Below are 20,245 nucleotides of genomic sequence, written 5' to 3'. Positions count from 1 at the left end.
TGAAATTTTCAGGAAATGTCAGATATGGCATAAGGAAGAGCTGATTAGGTTTTGGGAGTGATCTGGATCACCATCTGGATCCAGGAATTTTTTAAAGGATTCTTTACTATTGGGCTAATGGCGGAGGTCTGCGCTCTCCGAGTGCTTTTCTAGTTCTTGCATGGATTGACCAGCTGAGAGAATTTAGTTTCTCCATTGTGTCCCTGGGCACACACAGGATGTTGTATGAAACAGTAATGTTTGAATGAAGTTAACATCCACTGAGGCATCTCTACAATCATCAAAATCCCCTGACATAGGGACAGTATCAGACATGATCTTACATGAACTAATGACACATGCAGTCAACATCAGAAGCAGTTATACCTGAAGATAAAAGGAGTGATGCATCTGGTATGCACTGGAGACATGGCACACACTATGGAAACACAAGCTTTAAATATAGAGGGTGTAATCAGCTCGGTGCATATGAAACATGGAACACAAATCCTGTGCAATTTGCAGGTAAGAGCTGCAGACTTATATCAAAAGTCCAGCACTTCCAGCCTCAGCACAGGAAAAGCTCATGTGTTCACCAATATTCCCTGGATGCAATGTTCTGCAAAGCATGTGTTGCTTAACATTTCTATTAATACAAAACCCCATAAGTAGTCTTCTGTTATATATTAACAGAAAAAACTGTTTATGTCATCACTTGCTGCCATTATCCATCCCATAATCCTTTGAGATTTCAGTCTTCTGGTGATTAGAGCTTGCTCATGCTGCTTTTCAATCACTGTGCTGAGCAGCAAAATGTGGCTTCCAAAATGCTATAAACTTTACTTTTTAAATGACAACACATCCACCATAATTCTTGACTGCAAAACAGGCAGAGACAGGTAAGAGAAATAAAAATTAACAAAGAAGGTCAGAGAGGAATCCACATGCCAGGGCTTACATCATCTGCTGAACTAACAGAACAAGAGCTCTGTGAGATAGGGAAGGTGGAATTTGGTGAAATTTTAACCTAACAAATCATCAATCATGGCAGATTGGCATGGGATTGAGTTCACAGAGAGTCACCGCAATTATTATAAATTACTAGAGGTCCCATGGTATTACTGGTCCCATGCTGATAGGGCTTATGGGACCTTTTCATAGATAAGCGATTAAAATCCTTGAAATAATGAGTTAGGTTCATCTGAGGACATCTGCTGCATCACATGGATGCAAACATCTGTGACCAGTAACTCAGGAAAAGAAAATGTCACTAAATCAATACCAAGGCTATGAGCACTACGTTATTAGAGGCAAATTCATAGGGATGCACAAATGCATCAGTTCATACAGCTAAAATGAGCCCTTTTGACAACATCTGTCATCTTCAAATAATGTGGCCATGAACCAACGTCAGTAGCAGATGTTTAACTGTGTCCAATCAATGTAATGTTTGTAATTAGCACGTCAAACTGCATATTTAAGAGATTTACTTTAACTAGACGATGGGAATTGATGGTCCCACTATGATCTGCTTTTTTGGGGGGTCAAACCTGATAAAATGGGGACACAGGTGGCCTCGTGGTTGAAGGTTCACTCCATGTCCGCGCGGTTCTAATCCAGCCTGTGGCCCATTCCCACGTCTTTCCCTGCTCTCTTGTCCCTGTTTCTGACTCTATCCACTGTCCTCCTCTATCAAATGAAGGCACAAAAAAGCCAAAATAAATCTTAAAAGAAAAAAAAACTTGATAAAATGCTGGCATTGTGGGAGTGTTACATTCACAATGGCAATAAAAAAAAAGAACACATCGGCCTTTGTATCAGCCGTCAGCTAAATTGTCACATTAAACATCATCATCAGCCCTAATTTTAACAATCAGTGCATCTCTAATAATCTATAACCAAAGACTTGCATTAGAGCTACTGACAAAAAACATACAAGTAAAGATTAGACATGAGTTTACAAAAAAAAAAAAATAAAAAATACAACTACTAAAACAAACAATTAAAATAGTTTTTTACATAGTGATGAATATTCTGATCAGGAAATGAGATGTGTCTCACTCTGTCAGTCACAGTCTTCAGGGTTTTCTACAAAATTTGTTTCTTTATTCTTTGACCTAAAGAACAGTGTTCTTATATTCATAAATCTACATATATGTGCATGCATTGCTTATCCATTATATCATAATATTGTACATCAGCTGGTTGCATTGAGGTTGCTATGGTGACAGGGACAGCACTAGGAAATAAAAGGGTGGGCAGAAACAGCTGCTGATGCAAATGGGGACTCCTCCGTAGACCTGACTGTCTCATCTCAAATTGGTCTGAGTGAATTACACAAACCACCAAGGCTGGGTCCTTCAAAAGGTTACTCCTGGAATGAGACAGAGCTAGAAACTCAACACTTCCTATCAGCTCTACCTGGACTGTGTGTTGCAGAGACTAAAGACAAGATATAACTACTGTTGGTATTTTCCGTCTCCCTTTCTTCCCATCTTCTATCCTCAGGCACTCTTGGATCGAGTTGGGTTCAGAGTTCAGATCATTGTCTTAATTATAACCACATCAGTGCCAAGTTCATATTCTGCAGGGCTGAAGTTGAAACACTGAAGGAGAAACATGCTGCTTTTCCAAGGCTGTACTGATGCAGATCAAACATGTCTGTTAAGAAAAGATGGACAATAATGATACTATCAAATGCAACTTTAAGATACACATAACATTTCAAGGACAATAAATATAGAATAATACAGTTGTCAGGAGGTATTTTAAGGAATACATAAGAACTGCATTGGTTGAACAATGCAACAAGTCTCAGAGGTTAATGTTCTAAAACCTACAGTATTTTATTCACTGGACTATTTGCAACATTTGGCCTATTGTTCGAATACTTATCTTCATTAATTCACATAAACTAAAACAAGTTATGAATGAAACAAACATCCATCCATTTTCTATACCACTTAACCAGTTGGGGGGTCACGGGGGGGCTGGAGCCTATCCCAGCTGTCATTAGGTGGGGAACAACCTGGACTGGTCGCCATTCAATTGCAGGGCTGACTTAACAGACTCACATTAAAACCTACAGCCAATTTAGAGTGATCAATCAACCCAACGAGCATGGCCTTGGTGGTGGGAGGAAGCCGGAGTACCCAGAGAGAACCCATGCATGCACAGGCAGGAAATGCAAACTCTGCACAGAATTTTGCAGACCGGGAAACCAAACAGGAACCTTCTTGCTGTGAGGCCATAGTGCTAATCTCTGTGCTGCTGTGCAGCCCTGTGTTAAAAAATCTAAGTAGAAGTAGGCATGATGTTGACTGAACAAGGACTACTTTTGTGCATCCTATAACAGGTTAGGCTGCCACCAGTATGTAACCTTGCAAAGCAGTAGGAAATGCCTGTTTCTGTTTTTCTCACTGGTGAATCCATCTTGCAAAGCTCCCGTCTAAACCTTTGGGCCCAGTTAGAAAGTTAGAGAACCAATCAGCAACGAGGGGCAGTACTTTCAGGCGCAACAGAGTCGTGACGTAAGCGAGCAGCAACAAACGGCCGGTGCAGATATGGCAGAAGACATTAACAGGGATGCTGCTAAAGCACCAGTTTTATCAGAACTTGGTGACATTTCTTCATTAAAAGAGGAACAAAGAACAGCATTGAGTTTTTTCTTTTTAAAATACGACAAAAGTCATGTACTGACATGTCCACAGTTGCCATGGTTTGCGTTATGCAGTTCTCTATGGATTTACCCCTTGGTAGCGGCTACGTCACGTTTTGTTGCTCTGATTGGCCCGTAAAGATGTGACAGGCAGAACGTTCAACCAATCACCCTCCAAGGATTTTTTCAAAGCCTCTGCCCTTTCCCAAATGCTGTGTATGAGAGGTTTTTCCAGATGGATATGTGAAACACATTCATCTGGCGTGTCAGGTTAACCAGTGTGAGGTCCTAGAACAAAACCAGGCAGACCAACTGCTAAACTAGCGGCTATAACAAAACACAAAATATGATTGGTGTCAGCTGTGGATCACCTGATCTCACTGATGGATTATGGGTATTTGTATTGATATCGGCAGCAAAAACTACTTAACAAAGTGATCCCTTTTCTCAAGAGAAGGAGTACTAAACAAAAGGAAAGAAAAGATGAGACAGGAGCAGACAAAGGAAAGGAGAGATCAAATGAAGGAGCCACTGCAGGATGCATCTAAATCAAGAATAAACCCCTAGAGGCTTTCTGAATTTAAGGTAGAACTATAAAAATAGACATTGTCCTTGTCATGGCTACTGTAAAGATGATTCAACTCTTAATCAAACTGTAACTTAAATGACGTTCTAAAATACAAAAGCGTAACAGAAAAAGACACAAAATTATTTCTAAGTGTCTTGCTTCCTTTCCTTCTTAGTAATCTTCTTTGTAATAAGAGTTTTCAAACTACCATTAATCCTTGATGATTCATCATGTAGAGTGAAAATGAAAGACTAAAAATGGCTGATGCCCACAATTTTGTAGTCAATACTGACATTTTCGATTCCATTCTTACCAGTGCCTTGATTTGAAAATAAAATGAATGCAAGCAGGTGCAGTGCACCATCTTCACGAATACATTTATTATTTAAATGACTGCCATACCAGTGTTGATTCAGATACAAACAAAAGAAGTAAAATTTGCTTTCTTGCATAAATAACACAGTTAAAATGTCTTAGTGGAAAGATCTTCTGAAGAAACTTGATATACTTTTTATTTGAAATTTGTACTGTCTCAAGCTGAGTGTATTTCACTTCCTGTTTGGAATACAAACCTGCCTTATTATGAAGGAAACTTGTGTGAATTGAGAGCAGCTACATTAATTTAACCAAAAAAAAAAATGAACTCACAGTGGATCAAACAGTAATGAAAATAAAATAAATAAAATTGAAATGTTTAATATCATAAGCTTCACATTGTTTTGACTTGTAAAATGAGCCATCTGGGATTTTTTGTAAAGTGAAATAAGCTTTCAAAAGCACATCAAAGTCCTTATTTGTCATCACTGTGGGAGCAAGAGGACCCTTATATGAGTATCCAGCTGGTGGCTTCTCTATGCTGTGTCTAAAATAACAAAATAGCAAAAAAAGAATGAAACGTGTTGATTTTAGACCTGGTGTGTTAACGTTGACAGCTTTAGTTATTATTCCTGAAAATTTGAGAAACTTCATCAAGAAGCAAAAGGGTGAGAGGAATGTTCCCGTGGACAGAGAGAGCAGCGATAGATAACAGAAGTGGAGGAAAGACAGAGGCGTCCATCGTGAGATACGCTCTCTGAAGAGGTTATATCAGCAGAGCGAGCAGCGAGCATGGTCTCTCTATCCAAAGTTATCAGATGAGAGCTGTTTTTCCTTTCATGCTAAAGAACACACATAGACACTCCTTCACACACTTCGCTCCCCTGTGACTTCATTAGCCAAACCACATGCTGGGCTCAGGGAGTAATTGGCTGCCCTTTCAGCCTCCTAATGGTGAGAGAGGAGAAAAAGAGAGGAGAGTACAGCAGTGGAACAAGCAAAATTACTGTGGAGTATTAAAAAAAATCTCCACTCCAACCTTTTTCTTTTTTTTTTTTGGCTTACTTGCTCTTATATGTTTCTCGTCTCCTGAGCTACTTCATGATTACATAAGCCTCTACTTTTTTGCAGTGCTTTCCTGATCCCACCTAATTGGTTGTATCCATCTATTAGAAAACAAACTAAGGTATTACAGAGTAGTTTTGTCTGATTATTCAAGATGAGTGTGTTTCACTTAGAGACAACTGGGGATGTCACACTCATGCTGCTTAACTTAAAATCTGATGTTTCAAATGTTTCAAGTATGAAGCCAATTATCTTTTTAGTGTGTAATTAGTTTCCGTGTGTCTTCCTGGGAGTTCCTGAGCTGTCTTGTCTCATAGGTTTGTCTTGATTGTTGGTGTGTGTGGATGAACTGCCACTGTGTAGACACACCTGACTCTCACTGCTACTAATAGGGCCAGCCTTACATCTGCCTTACATTAGCAATCTATATGAAAATAGATCTAATAGATATGAGAGTCAATCTCAGAGTTTCTCACTTTCAGCAGCTATAATTGCTGATATCAGTCCTCCCCATTCCATTATCATTATAGCTGTGAATGTTAATATTAGAATATTCAGTTATCATACATGGAGGTTCTAGCTCATAGCACACATATATCTAATATATCTAACCCTTTACTGGGCAAACATTGAAAGAGTTGGAAATTCACAATCTGAGCCCTTGAATATTAGCAGGGGACATCCCAATACTTTATACTAGGGGTGCACCGATCGATCAGCCAAAATCGGTATTGGCGCCGATTTCCTTAATTTTAGGAGATCGGCGATCGGCCAATCCTTGTAAATAAGATCGGTGGATAAGATCGGTTTCATATGCCTCTGCCTACTAAAATGTGAAAAATGAAAGACTAAAGGAACTGATATAATTGACTAGTTTAGACAGCAATGCTCTAAACTTTTCATTTATATTTGAGAGAACTACCTCATGTGCAGTTAAAACAACAAGTTTGTATTGTTTCACAGGTATTGTTCAATGTTATTCAATAAAATAAGATTGGAACATTGAAGGTGCATGCTGTCAGTTATAAAAAAATCGTTATCGGCAGGTCAGGTTTTTTGAAGATCAGTGATCAGTGATCGGCCAAAAAATTGCAATTGGTGCACCCCTACTTTATACATTAGTCACATATTTTTTTTGTCAATTTTATGGTTGAAATCAAGGTCAACAAAGTGACAATATATGGTTCTTTGCCAATTCATGCTAAGAGAATCCATAAAGTGTATGCATGTTAAAATGCTAATGGTGAAAAAACACACATAGAGTCTGTTGAGTATTTATGTACAAATAAAAAGTTATTTAAATACAAAATATTCATTTCACAATATATCGCGAGGTTGTCTTTAGATTCTGACCTCTTTTAGAGGAAAAACATGACGGGCAAAGAGCTAAACAAATGCAGATCAAATTGAACTGGATGTAAAAATGGGTGATCTGGTTATGAAATACTAACCTTGCAAAGCCGATTGATTAGCTAGACTCCATGTCTGTCATCAAGCAAATCAATCTTGCAAAGCCTTCATCTGCAACGTTTGTTGCAAACCAGACGTTGTTTGGACCAATCAGCATCATCTGAGGAGAACAAGGCAGAAGCTATGGGCGAAATTTAGCTTCTGTGAGCTGACAGCAACTTCTGCGTTACTCACGCTTAGCTCGGTGGAGTATAGCGGCAGTTTTATCACAACTGGACTCAGGATGTTCCTAAGCGTCTATTTCCCTATTTGGCTAAACGCCCATTTAAATTTTGTTTAACCGTCTTGTCTAAGGAGGAGAAAATCCCTTGAAAACAGTCAAACTCCTCACAGGGTCAGGTGTGATGTTAGCCTGATATACTCTCTACAGCGTGGCTAACATTAAAAGCTAGTGCCGCCAGCCTTCATTCCTCTTTGCAGATTAAATATCGTGCTTTGATGTGTGACCTCTTTTCACTTTGGGTGAGTAGTTATACGTGATTTCAGCCCTTGACAGCCTACATACTACTTTATTTCCATTTACTACTTTAAGAAACGGTCATACTGTGCTGCTCCTACTACACACTAATCGTTTACCTTTTCTGAGCTTCTCATGTTTACATCAGAAAGTGCCAGACAGAAAAGCATCGGCCATTAACTGAAGCTACAGCGGCCTCTAGTGGTGGGAGGTTCATTGCAGTTTAAAAGAGAATTATAGAGCAGAATTCAGGCCTGTGTTTCTAAAAAAATAATAGGTGATTAGTTTAAATGACTCGTAAATCCTGCACCAGCTAATTTGACAAACAAATGTAACCATTTGAATTTAACCATGCGCATCCCTAAACTGGACCACATTTCTTTATACAATAAAGAGCAAGAAACAGCATTGAACGCTTTATTGGCGGCAAAGATGTTCTGCTGACTTGCTTCGGAGTGAGTTTGCAAAAGTTACAGGGGAAGGGGGGCTGGGGGAGTAGCATGGGTCTGTATTTACAATGTGAGCTGGTGGAGCGGTAAACTCAGCAGTAGCATTGGTATAGCGACAGTTTAATCAGAACTGGACCACATTTCTTTATTTACACAAGAGCAAGGAGTTACACTGTAAGCTCCTCTTGGCAGAGGAGACATTTTTACTCTTCTCCCATCCGGCCACAGCATTTAATCCACATCACAATCCACAGTTTCTTAAACTTTGGTAGTGTTTACCTGTAGGTTTTTTTGCAGAGCTGCACATGCGTTCTACTACATCCCATGTTTTGCTTTTCTATATTGTATTTAGTTTTTTCTTACTGCACTTGAAAATGTTAGTTTTTTAATGAATTAAGCAACTGAAAATAAATCCCTCCAAAATATAATGACTCACTCTTGGGTTAAATCATACTTGCCATCACAAGGACCAGACTCATCCCTGGCTGTGCTCTCTGCTTCATCGAGCCTCACACACGGATTGATATGTTACATCTGTCCTGGTATTTGCTCCAAACGGTTGACCGACCCCTGGATGGGCAGCTTCTCTTTTGGCCTTATCACAGGTTTTATCAGACTGAATTTATGATGAACGGGTTACGACCCCTTCTGTAGGATCAGGGCAGATTATAGGGCCAGCGGCATGCACGAAAAACAGACCATGTAGGACACATCCCCCTCTGCAAATGAAAACATGAACACATAGCGAAAAAGCATAAAAACATTATTCTCTCTGTCACAGCAGCTCTTTTAAATCTCCTCTGATTCTCACTAAACAGAGAGCATCTCACATGGTGGTACTCATCAATCAAGTCTTTGCGTATTTGTAAGCAGTGGTGTGGAGAAGTATATTCTTAATCCATGCCAGGAATGTTTTTAAAGCCGCCCATCCAGCAAAGGCTAAATACCCTGTGTAAAAAACAGTGACATGGAGCACTACTCTTACATAATTAGTTGACCTAAAAATGGGCCTTTAATGTTTGAACATTGTCACTGAACTTTTGCAGCTTGACTTCAGGGAGGAAGGGTCATTATAAAAAGGACATTAGCCACAGAAAAGATGCAAATGATGTAGTCAATATTGGCCCAGAGACTACAGGGTGAGACTGTAATATATAATTATAAATTTGTGTTTGGACTGTTCCTTATTCCTTTAACCTGCCACACCAGATAGACTGTTACATGCATCCATTACATTGGATATATTTCACATTCATCTGGAAATCTCCCATACAAAGTGTTTGGGAAGGGCAGAACTTAACTTCACAAATCCAACACAAAATGAGGTCGAGGCATGTGCAGCTCTGGTTGTAACCTGAGCTCGACAGACAGGTGCTGCAGTTGTTTATGAACAGTGGAACTTTTCGGTGCATAAAATTGAGGCCAGTGGGGGGAATTGCAAACATCTCAGCCAAGATAATCTTTTGCCATGGCTCTTAGGGCTTGTTTTGATAAAGAAATGTGGCCCAGTTCAAATAAATTGCTGCTAAACTAAGGCTACATCCCAGCTAATCACTACACTACTATCAGCCATTGTATATACAAGCTAACAGTACAACTAAACCCCTCCTGTAACTAACGCAAACTGGTGCCAAAGCAGGTCAAGAGAAGTGCAAAAACATCTTTTCTGTCATGAAAATCTCACAAGTGCTGTTCTTTGCTCCTTATTTATAAGGAAATGTGGTCCAGTTCTGATAAAACTGCTGCTATAATACAGTTAAACGCAACCGGCAGCAGTCATGTCACCATCCCCCGGTACAACTTAATTATCACCTCATATTCCTCAAATGATTGATTGGTTAGGTCCATTTTTAGACTTGGTACAATCGTTTCAGATTAGAGCTTTGCAAGATGGATTTGCCTGATGGCAAACATGGAATCTGGCCATTCCTTCTACTTGGTAAGGTTATTATTCCTTAAAAGCTTTGGAGAAAATAGCTTGTTAATGGCAAAGCAACATGTTAGAGTACTCAGGCTACTATTTTATTGTAGCAGGCAACACATGCTCCTAGCTCCTAGCTAACAGTAGCATTACATGTTGCAAGGTATTCTTCTGTTTAAGTGTATGCAGTGCAATAAAAATATGCATTTTAGGTTATCTATATAATACAAGACTGTTTTCAACCCCAAAAACTCTACGTTTATAAATTATATCTATTATTTTCAGATTTAGTAAAAAAAAATTAAGAACTAATATCGGCTCTAGAATGCTGTTGGCATGTCTTTTGAACCATACCCTCAAAGGCAAGGATGAGTCTCATTAAACATTTTTAAAAACAACACAAAATTTTGCCACAAATTTTTTAGTGGATTTCTTCATCTCTCCTGTCAGCATTTCCTTAAATAACAGAAGTACATATTTTGTTAAATTATCATCATACATGGTGCAGAGATGTTTTTTCTCTGAAAGGCATCTACAAAGTATGATCCAACCAGCCTTGCCTCTGATTGGCTTACCCTCATATTCTTCTCATTCAAACAACAAAGACAACTAAGAGGACCTGTTGGTGTCAATCAGAGACAGGGTAGGGGAGAATATGCTCTAGCATACTGCATGATGCAATATAGTGAACAACTTGTACTGTAGCCATACACCTGCTCGTATCCTAAACTGCATGTAAGCATTCAGCTGGAGTCTAGAGTGAGCACTAAGATAATGGATAACAACATTTTAGAGAAATTCTGCATTGGTTTTACCCAGCTCATTTGTATTGTTCACTCAATATTCTGAATAAACCTATTGCTTAATTTGTGCTCTCAGCATCACTGAAAATGCAGGGTGTCCTTCCCATTTTCTCAAAATTTCCATGAAGCTTTAGCGCTTTGGAGTCACTCTGAAAAAACAACAGTCCACCACAGAAACAAAGCAAGCATGGGCAGATTTTGCAAGATCATTCTTTCAATAGATGGCTCAAGACAGCCTACAATGAGACTACCCCTACCTTTGATTACATGTGAAACTGGAATAACAACACAACCTATAAACTACTGCATTATAAATGGCATACAACAGAGCAAAAGATGGATTTTATAATGTTGCAGGCCTTTGATTGTAGTGCTTTTCTCTAAATGGATTTTATTCAATCATAATAGAACACCCCTGCAGTTATAATGATGCTGATGACAAACACAGCATGCAACCTAGGAGCTCAAAACAAAACCCTTTCCTCCCCCATTACTGGTCCCATCAGAGCACAGAGCCATATTACACAGAGCTTTTGCATTCATATCTTTGTTATTCTCTCATTAATTGTACTTTTTCCCTCAAAGCCTTGGAGTTGTCCTCTAAGACATTTTCACTTGCCTTCCATATCCATCAAGCTGCCTGAAACACCAAACCTCTGCTAGGAAGAAGTTAACCAGAGTTGAGGGCTGAAACCCTTTCTAGCTCCACCAAGACCTTTTATCACATGACAAAACAAAGACCTAGATTCAAAGCCACTTTTAGGACATGCATGTGTGATTCCATGCATAGAGTGCACATGAAGACATGGGCTTTTAGGAATTCTTGTAGATTTATGCAAAAGCAAGATCAACTACTGCATAAGCGACACTTGATTTTCCAGTGAAAATCTGCAGTGTGAAATACACGAAGAAATACGCAGAGCATAACAGAGGCGTACATTAAAGAGCCTTTGCAGAGAGTGAGTGGTGATAATGAAACCACTTCGCTTTCTCTATGCGCTGCAAATCACCTGCCTCTTCAAACATACCTTAACTACCACATCGATCATTTGCTAGGCGCTTAATGCCTCAGGGTTACAACCTCCACTACTATATACAACCTGTGTGTGTGTCTGTGCGTGCGTGTTTGTGCAGGGGAGTGTGCTTATGAGCCTATGAGACTGAGCCAGTAGTCCTCCAGCACACATTTATCTTCTTATGTAACAACTAGACTAGCATTAGCACATGCAGGCTAAATGCTGCCTCTACTCAACAAAACATCAGCTGCAGGGTTGTGCCCATTTTTCAGCTCAGGCAAAATGAGTTGAGCAGGTTTCCTCAGGATTTGATCCCTAAATACAAATTAATTAATCAGGGCCATGTCTCCATCCTGCACCACACTCCCATTAACCTGGGTTCAGATCCAGTGACAGCCATATTATCAGATCTGTCATTATTTCTTTCACTATTAGCTGCCAACTGCTGAATAACACAGTGGCTTCTGACCTTATAACTGTCATGTGACTCCTGAGGTGATGACCTTGGGCTAACAATTCTTCAGTTTTCCCTTGATACCAAAAATTGTTAAATCCACAAGATTATCAAAGGCATGCAATAGCTCTGGTTGTGTAAGGGCAAATGTTTTGTATCAGTTCAGCGTGGCAGGGTCCGACACGACACAGACACGTTATCTCTAGGCCTGTAGTCAATCAAAGAAAAACTTGGCTGACTGAATTTACACCCACACACCAACCAATAAATTGTTGATTATTCAAAAAGAAAACTATAAAGAAAACCTGCATGTTATCTCAAAATGAATTTAATCATTCATTGCACCCCTCCTGCAATCTAAATGAACTTAAAAATGAACATATCAAGCTTTTTGAAGCATTTCCAATTATGTTGTACTGAAATAACAACTGACTCAGAGTCTAACAGCGTGCACCTGCCCTGATTACAGTACAGTAACTTTTTGCACCTACAAAAATAATCTCAGATAATTGTTTTTGCCTTGATTTATAACAATAACTATAAAAACGACTCATTAGTTTCCATTTGTCTGGTACATTTAGCATGTACCAGACAGCATGCAGGGTATATTTAGTGAGGTGAAGTGAAAAAAAGCCAAAAGATTGAGACTTTAGGACATGAGACTTCACCTTCTCTCTCATCTGCTCTCTATATGTCTTTAGCAGATGCTGATGCTAACATGTGCATGTTAACAAGATGATAAAGGGACTTAATACAACTTAGAAGATGTCGCATTACTGTGCAGTTTGACCAAAACATTGAAATGCATCTAAACATGCTAGTCCAAATGAAATCAAAGTGAATCAAATTTATCAATGAAGGGATAACGCAACTAGATAATGCAGTTGGAGATCTACTCTTGCATGTACATCAAAACTGGACCAGACATTATGTGCATGCTCCCACGCAGGAGGCTTTGACCTAGGAGTCAAACAGCATAAATGCCAAGTATAGCATAGACTGTTATGTTCTCAGCCTTTTGGGTATCAGCATAAGCTAGGGGGTTAGCATGCATCATAGCTGTACTAAAAGTAAAGCATAAGGTAAATGTACAGAGCTGCAAAACTGTTCATGTCGCCACTGTTTGACATCAAGAGGTTAGCTGCTTGCTAATGGTAATGAGCTAAAAGGGGGTATATAGCCACCAAGTGTAGGGGAGTCAGACATAATTGTGGCAATAAATCATTTTTCCATCTGACTGGATATAGTTAGTACAAAGCACTATTGTCAATTTGCAGAAGATGATAAATGACAATTTGCATGAAACAAAAGCTGTACAGAAAACAATTTTCAGAAAGTGATGGATAACTGAGTACACAACAAGCTGTTTGAGTGAGGCCATTTACAACCTTTCATAATGAACTGAAACATCCCCTGAGACCTGCTTATAACTCAGAGAAAAGAATTGCATGGCTTTGTTGATTCACTTAATGTTATGCCTATTGTTTAAACTGTTATTTCATATGCAAAATCAAAGATACAGTTATATTTCAGATAAAAGCCCAAGATTTTATTTTGGTCTATGAAATGACACTGCCTCTATTTGAAACAGGTGTCAATACAAGACAGCTTTTAATTATAAGTATTAATTTTCCTTCAATATATTTCTGGATCATACTTGAGTAACAGGACGGTGGATTGAGTCAAACTGAGGAGACAGAGAGGGAGGAAGGGTGTGCAGGAAAAGAGCAGCAGGATTTGAACCCAGGTCACCTGTTTCAAGCACAACAGCTTCTGTGCACTGGCTGCACAGCTACTGATGCCCCAGTATTGAACTATTAAAAAAAAAAGGTAAACATTAAAGATAAAGAAGACAGTCAAAATGTAAATTTACACCAGCCTATTTAACTGTAAAGGAAGGATATTTGTAAAGACACTGAATTTTAAACCAGGGAGAGAAAGGAAAGACCCTGTTAATATAATCCCTAAGGAGTGCTGTGCTGGCCTGTAGAGCTGTGTCAACATAAGAGAATGCCTTTAGCTGTTCAAAGAATACCTGAGAGTTAAAATTTCATGTGAGGTGGAAAAAACTTTGATTTAATGATTTTCAACATTTAATTTTATCTCTAACGCAAGCAAAACCAACAGAGTCATCCTTGTCTCTTCTGTCACACACTGGTGTTACAATTTATTTAGTCTTTTATTCTGATCATCATGGGATTTCACATTTCAATCAATTTCTGGTCCAGATGCTGCAGTTCATCTTTATTTTAGGTGTCTTGCTGATTTTTTCAACACTGAATAGGGGCCTCTCATTGAGACCTGCCTTCATTTGTAAAAATGAGCAGCAACCCCAGGCAAAGGTACTGATTCTATATGATAGTTCCAATGTCACTTCCTGTAAGGGCAAAACGTCGGTGTGCCATTTGGGACAATACTAACCCGTTGTGATTAAATGCTTTGTACTGCATTTAAGTGTTCTGCAATACAGTACACAAAGGGAAATTGGTGGTTTGGGACATGCTAAAATTCAGCCAGATCTGGTCCTGCCTGCATTGTTGCAGCCAAACGTCAAAGCCTGAATATGAGCGTCGGAAAAGACAAACATTCTTATAGTATGAAAAAATCAACAATGTGTCTAAGATGCTCCGCAACTTTGACTCTTCAAGAGTAGCATGTCTGAATTTTCTTTCATCTTCCATCTAATTCACCACCCTGACCTGACATCAGCAATGTCTATCTTGATGCCGACCAATAGGAAAACATTTTATTTCCTATCTTTGTACCAAAATTAGAGTACCAGTGGCACACAACTCCCAAAAGCTCAGTCTTTGCTCCCCTTGGGGATCTTCAGTTTACACCCAGCAAAGCTAGCATAGCTAGCTAACTGGGATTTTTTAATATTATCACCTAGCTCTGTTTAAAGGATAGCCAATCCATATGTTAATTAAGTAAACAAGCTAATTTGTGGTACATTTTACATGTTGCTAAACACTTGCTTTGTTGCCACAAATCAATAAGTGGGGACTGATTAAAGGACTCATTCTATATGATGTGTTTGTAAATGCAGTTTTATAATCACAGAACGGTTTATTTATACCTGCAGTTATATTTTATGAATATCTTACTACAGAAAGATAAAAATAGCTACAAAATACAATTACAACTCATTGAGAAAATCTTTGCTGAAAATACTAAAAATGATTGCATCAGTATTCAGTGTATTTCTTTGCAAAGTGACTGTCCATGTGTAAGTCTCATTACTAGAATAACAAAGGGCAGGGCGATATAGACTAAAAGTCAGATCTTTTTATTTTAAAGCTGAATGTATTGATAAATTATACTAATATACCAGTGCAACAACATATGTAGAAGTCCTAGACAGCTTATATTTGGCAATTTTTCATTTTCAGTTATAAAAACTGCAGACAAGCTTTCATTCACTGTACAAAAACACTGGAAACACTTCTGGTGCCAAAGATTTCTAGATGCTTATGTGTTACAAAACAATAACATCCCCATCATTTTAATGATCAGTGCTATTAAAAAGGACAGATGCTTCATCATCCTCAGTCATATTTTAACCCCACAAGATACAGAGCTGTCTAGAGTGCAACAACATTTTGGCATTTTCATTCCCTGCTTGTTCATCCCACTTTCCAAATTGTGCTACTGTATTTTTTTCATAGTGTGCTGAAGTTTGTCTATAGTTTTTCATAATGTAAGACAATATGTTACTTAATATTGAGTGTTTAGGACTAGGGCTGGGCAGTTAATTGAAAATTAGATTAAATCTCAATATGGCCTGCTGCAATTTCCAAATCGCAGAAGGTGCAATATTTCTTTAACTTGAAGTTTGTGTCAGAATACCAGTTTAAAACTTTTTTCTTGCAGCAGAGATGTTATGCACTACATATAATGCAATTATTCAACTGCCATTTTTAGAATAGTTCACAAAAATCCAACTTTCTTAATTTTAGTACTTTTTTTTTATTAAATATGAGAAGGACATAAAACGAGTGAAAATCATCCCAATTAGTTTAATCTAATACTGTGTTGGTTATAATATAGATTGAACAATTGCTTTTGTTTGTTGGAAAACACATAAGATGAGGAGCTAAAGAAATAACCACATATCAAATCGCAATCGCAATATTGAGTTAAAAAATCGCAATTAGATTATATTCCCAAATCACACAGCCCTATTTAAGACTACTATTTTGTTGTCATGAAATCAAACAGGATACATTTGATATTCACTTACAAGAAATTGCTCCTAAATCAAATAAATTAATAAAGTGATTATTCTTCATTTAGAAGAGTCATTTCCAATAGATTGTCTTGTGCTCAATAGGGCACATTATTTTTATACTGGAGTCTTTTTTTTTTTTTTTTTACAATTTAGTCAGATTTGCACTCATCAATGGTAAGATGTAGCCAGAATATAGTCCGAAGATTTAACGTTATGCTAATATGCAACATAAATCGATATACACGATAAAGCCCTATCTCACTTGAGAATATAATTTTATAACTTGATCAGCTGTAGAATAACATCCGGAACCTTTATCAACAAGGCTGGGATTAAAATAAGTGAATCACCTCCTTCATGTTTCTTCTACTCGGTCTCTACAGTGAGGATGAGAGTAACACCTCATGGCTGTGGAGGAGAGCTAGAAGATCCAGAGCACCACCATGCGCATCCCCCCTCTCCTCTCTTCTGTCTTGTCCCGCGTTAAGATCATTCATAAAAAATGGCAGGCCGTCACTGCTATCATCCTATTAGTTGTAGCCTGCTGAAAGCTCTTCCATTGCTTATTTGAGGAGTTAGCGAAATGCAGCACCTCTGACATTTTCAGCCACAGGGGAATGCACAAAAACACGAACCACTTTCCGTAATTCAATGACAAACTGCAGGGACAGTGCGGGAATGTTTTCAGGTCACATCGTGTTAGTGTTCTACTCGGCGGTTTATTGTCACCACACAGCCGACATATGCGCCGCTCTTGCGGGTAAACAAAAGCGTCTGCGCCGCCTCTCCAGAAGCCTAAATTGGTTTTTGGGAAGCGACCGCAGCCTACAGAAAATATGAAGCAAGCTTAACATCTGCAACACAAACGATTTCGACCCACTTCCTTACCCAGTTACTCCGCGGTGGTGTCTGCGGAGGAGAGAAGAGTATCCGTGTTCCGGTTCAGCGGGGTTGGTGCTCAGGACAGCCGGGGAGAGATGCGGGATGCGTGGCTTGCTCCTTCTTCCTGTTTTTGATGAAGAACAGCGGTGTGGGAGCGATCCGTCCGCTTACTGGCCTGCTGCTGTCTCTTCTTCTTACTGCTTAGACACACATCCAAACACACACACCGAACTAGCTGAGTGACTGACTAAGTGGCCCTTGGCTACAACAGCCGAGCCCTGTAAACCATGTTACCGTGCAGGCGACAAGCAGCAGTGATGGTGCTGCGGTGCGAGGCTGGTGCTGCTGATGCTGCCGTTTCTTCTTCTCCTGGGGCCGAGCCGGGGCGGGATAGCGGCGGAGGACAGACAGTGTTTAAGTGGAGAGCGCCGCTGGAGTGGATTTAAACGGGGGGATGGTTTGGTTGGGATTACGTGGTGGGGGTTTAATTAGACAGCACAGCGCCGATTGGCACCGACCTTGCACACAGCCCTCCTCCAACTTTCCTCCCACCCCTACCCCCTTCGCGCTGTCTCTCCCAGTCAGAGAGATAGATGTGTGTCACTGTATAATGGTGGAGCGTTGTGCAGTGGTTTTACTTCATTACTGACTACGGTCCTTTTTACTTATTTAGTTCTACTAGAGCTGTACGGTACTGCCAAAATCATCTCTCAGTTTTATTTTTTCTAGCTGAGTGGCAATGCACGATGTCAATATTTTTTTTCTGCAAAGAAATCACTCAAAAAAAGTCAGTATTCAAAAAATGTTGCACTTAAAACAGCCAGTTTCATAATATCAACATCATATGAAAAATTACATAAAATAAACAATGGCACTTGTTTATGAAAAAAAAAGTTTTCTTTAAAAAAAATTAAAATTCCCCATTAGGCCTAATTGTTTCCCAAATCACATACTTCTGTACTGAATACTAAATATTGTGAGTGCATAAGTGCTTTCACACTGAGAAGTACTCAAATGCAGTGTATTATTGGCACACTCAAAATTATCCAAGAATTATGATCGAAACTTTCAACCTTCACCTAATTCATAGTGGTGACCAGTGTTGGGGGTTACAAAGTAATCCATTAGAGTACTCAGATTACTTTCTTGTTGTAAGGAGTAACGTAACGCGTTAGTTTTACATTTCAAGTGATCTGTCATTCATAAAAGTAATCCATTACTGGAAGAAAAATCCCACATTTCCTTTCTCTTCTGTGGCCATGAATAAAGAGAAAGGGAAAAAAAGAAGCCCCAGGCGTCCACTCTATTTGTCCTTCTTTCTTTCCTGTTTCCTGTAGCGGCGCGCCAGTGGAAGGTTTAGACAGTTATGTCAGTACACACCTATTGCTTAGCTTATTGAGCCACTGATACGACAGAGAGGACATCACACAGTGTTTTCCCCATCATGTTGGATTTTTGGATGAAAGGAACAAGAGCAGTGTCACAGTGAAATGTAAGTTTAAAACTATTACGCACTGAGTTTATGTAATTATGTGTGCCTCTTAATTTGTTGTCAGACAGTGAGCCTATGAGCTGCAGAGTTACAAATTATGATCTTAAAATTAGCTTTTACCATGCCAGAGGGTTACACATTCAAAGGCAGACGTGTCTTTGTTACGTGGAACGAGCGGTTAAAGGGGTCTTAATATTTGGTAATGCAAAAGTACTCTAATGTTCTTGTGTAATTATTAGGTACTGCAGTAATGTTATGAATTACTTTTCTCAGTATGTAATGTGGTTATTTCCAATAGTAACTACCCAACACTGTTGCTGACATAGAGGATATTGTAGTGTTAGCATGATAGCAAGCAAGCTAACGTTAACACTCACTAGCTAGTTAACATGTTCTTAGAAATGGCAGCCTATTTCGATTAAAAAAAAAAACATTTAATGCAAAATAAGTTAATTTTCTTTAAGAAAATATTGTTAACAAGTAGAAGTTACATGAATTCAACAGTGAGGGTGAAAAAGCTGTCAAATTTCAGATTGCAGAGACTGTTAAACTGTCATCACGTGCTGTAAGTGCAAAGTTGCAGTGCATCATTGGGGACGATACTAACCCACTGAGATTAAGTGCTCTGTGTTGCTATTAAGTGTGCTGTAAAACAGTGCACTACCAGACACTTGCAAATTTGCAATTTCAGCCTGATATTATTGTTGCAGCCCATTGTCAGGCCTGAATATGAGCGTTGGAAAAGACAAAGGTTCTTGTAGTGTGACAAAATCAGCAATGCGTCTAAGACACCCCACAACCTTTAACAAGACACCTTTACACCCTGACCTGACATCATCAATGTCTCTCCGGATGCTGACCAGTAGGAAAGCATTTCATTTCCTGTTTTTGTATCAACATTTAGGGTACCAGAGGGGCATTATACAATTCACAAAACCCAGGCTTTGTTTAATTAAAGGCGTGTTGCTTGTTTGAGTGTGAATATACCTGTAGAAGTAAACACAGGTATATCTACAGTGCTTAACAAATTTATTAGACCACCACCCAAAGTAAGGTTTATGCCACAGCTGCCCTAAATTAACAGCATTAGTAATTACCAAAATCATTTTTTATGTTGCTGCAATGGTTAATACACCAATATGTAGAAGCTCATAAACCGGAATGATATTTTTAATGCTAAAATATAATTATTATTGTTAACCATGAATTTTCAAATTTACTGATTTACAAAGAACCTGAAAATATAGTAAAGCACATTATTATTTCTTGATTAATATGTCAAATTATAGTTATTTACTTGCATTCCTGAACAGAAAAATGAGTTTTAGTGCTTGAATGTTATGCTTGATTCATTTCTGACCTCTCAGAGAAGCCCAGTGAGCCGGCTCAAATTTGGGTATAAAAAGGTGAATTCATTTTGAAATTCCTCATTCCTGTTCAAAATGGTAAAACGTGGAGAGCTCACTGAAAATGAAAGAGTCTGCA

At 38.8% G+C, this 20,245-nt stretch overlaps 1 protein-coding gene across 1 annotated transcript in view; it reads right to left on the bottom strand.

Annotated features, from left to right (window-relative positions):
• Positions 1-17,713, bottom strand: part of LOC121524316 (hippocalcin-like protein 1) — an 81,083-nt gene extending 63,370 nt beyond the window's left edge. Inside the window, exon 1 of the mRNA XM_041809651.1 lies at positions 17,275-17,713. The gene's annotated coding sequence lies outside the window, so the exon portion shown is untranslated. The remainder of the gene's footprint in view (positions 1-17,274) is intronic.
• Positions 17,714-20,245: the final 2,532 nt, after the last annotated feature.

Source organism: Cheilinus undulatus, linkage group 16 (assembly GCF_018320785.1).
Source record: "Cheilinus undulatus linkage group 16, ASM1832078v1, whole genome shotgun sequence".
Classification (NCBI taxonomy): Eukaryota; Metazoa; Chordata; class Actinopteri; order Labriformes; family Labridae; genus Cheilinus; species Cheilinus undulatus.
This window is presented reverse-complemented; position numbering and strand designations above follow the sequence as displayed.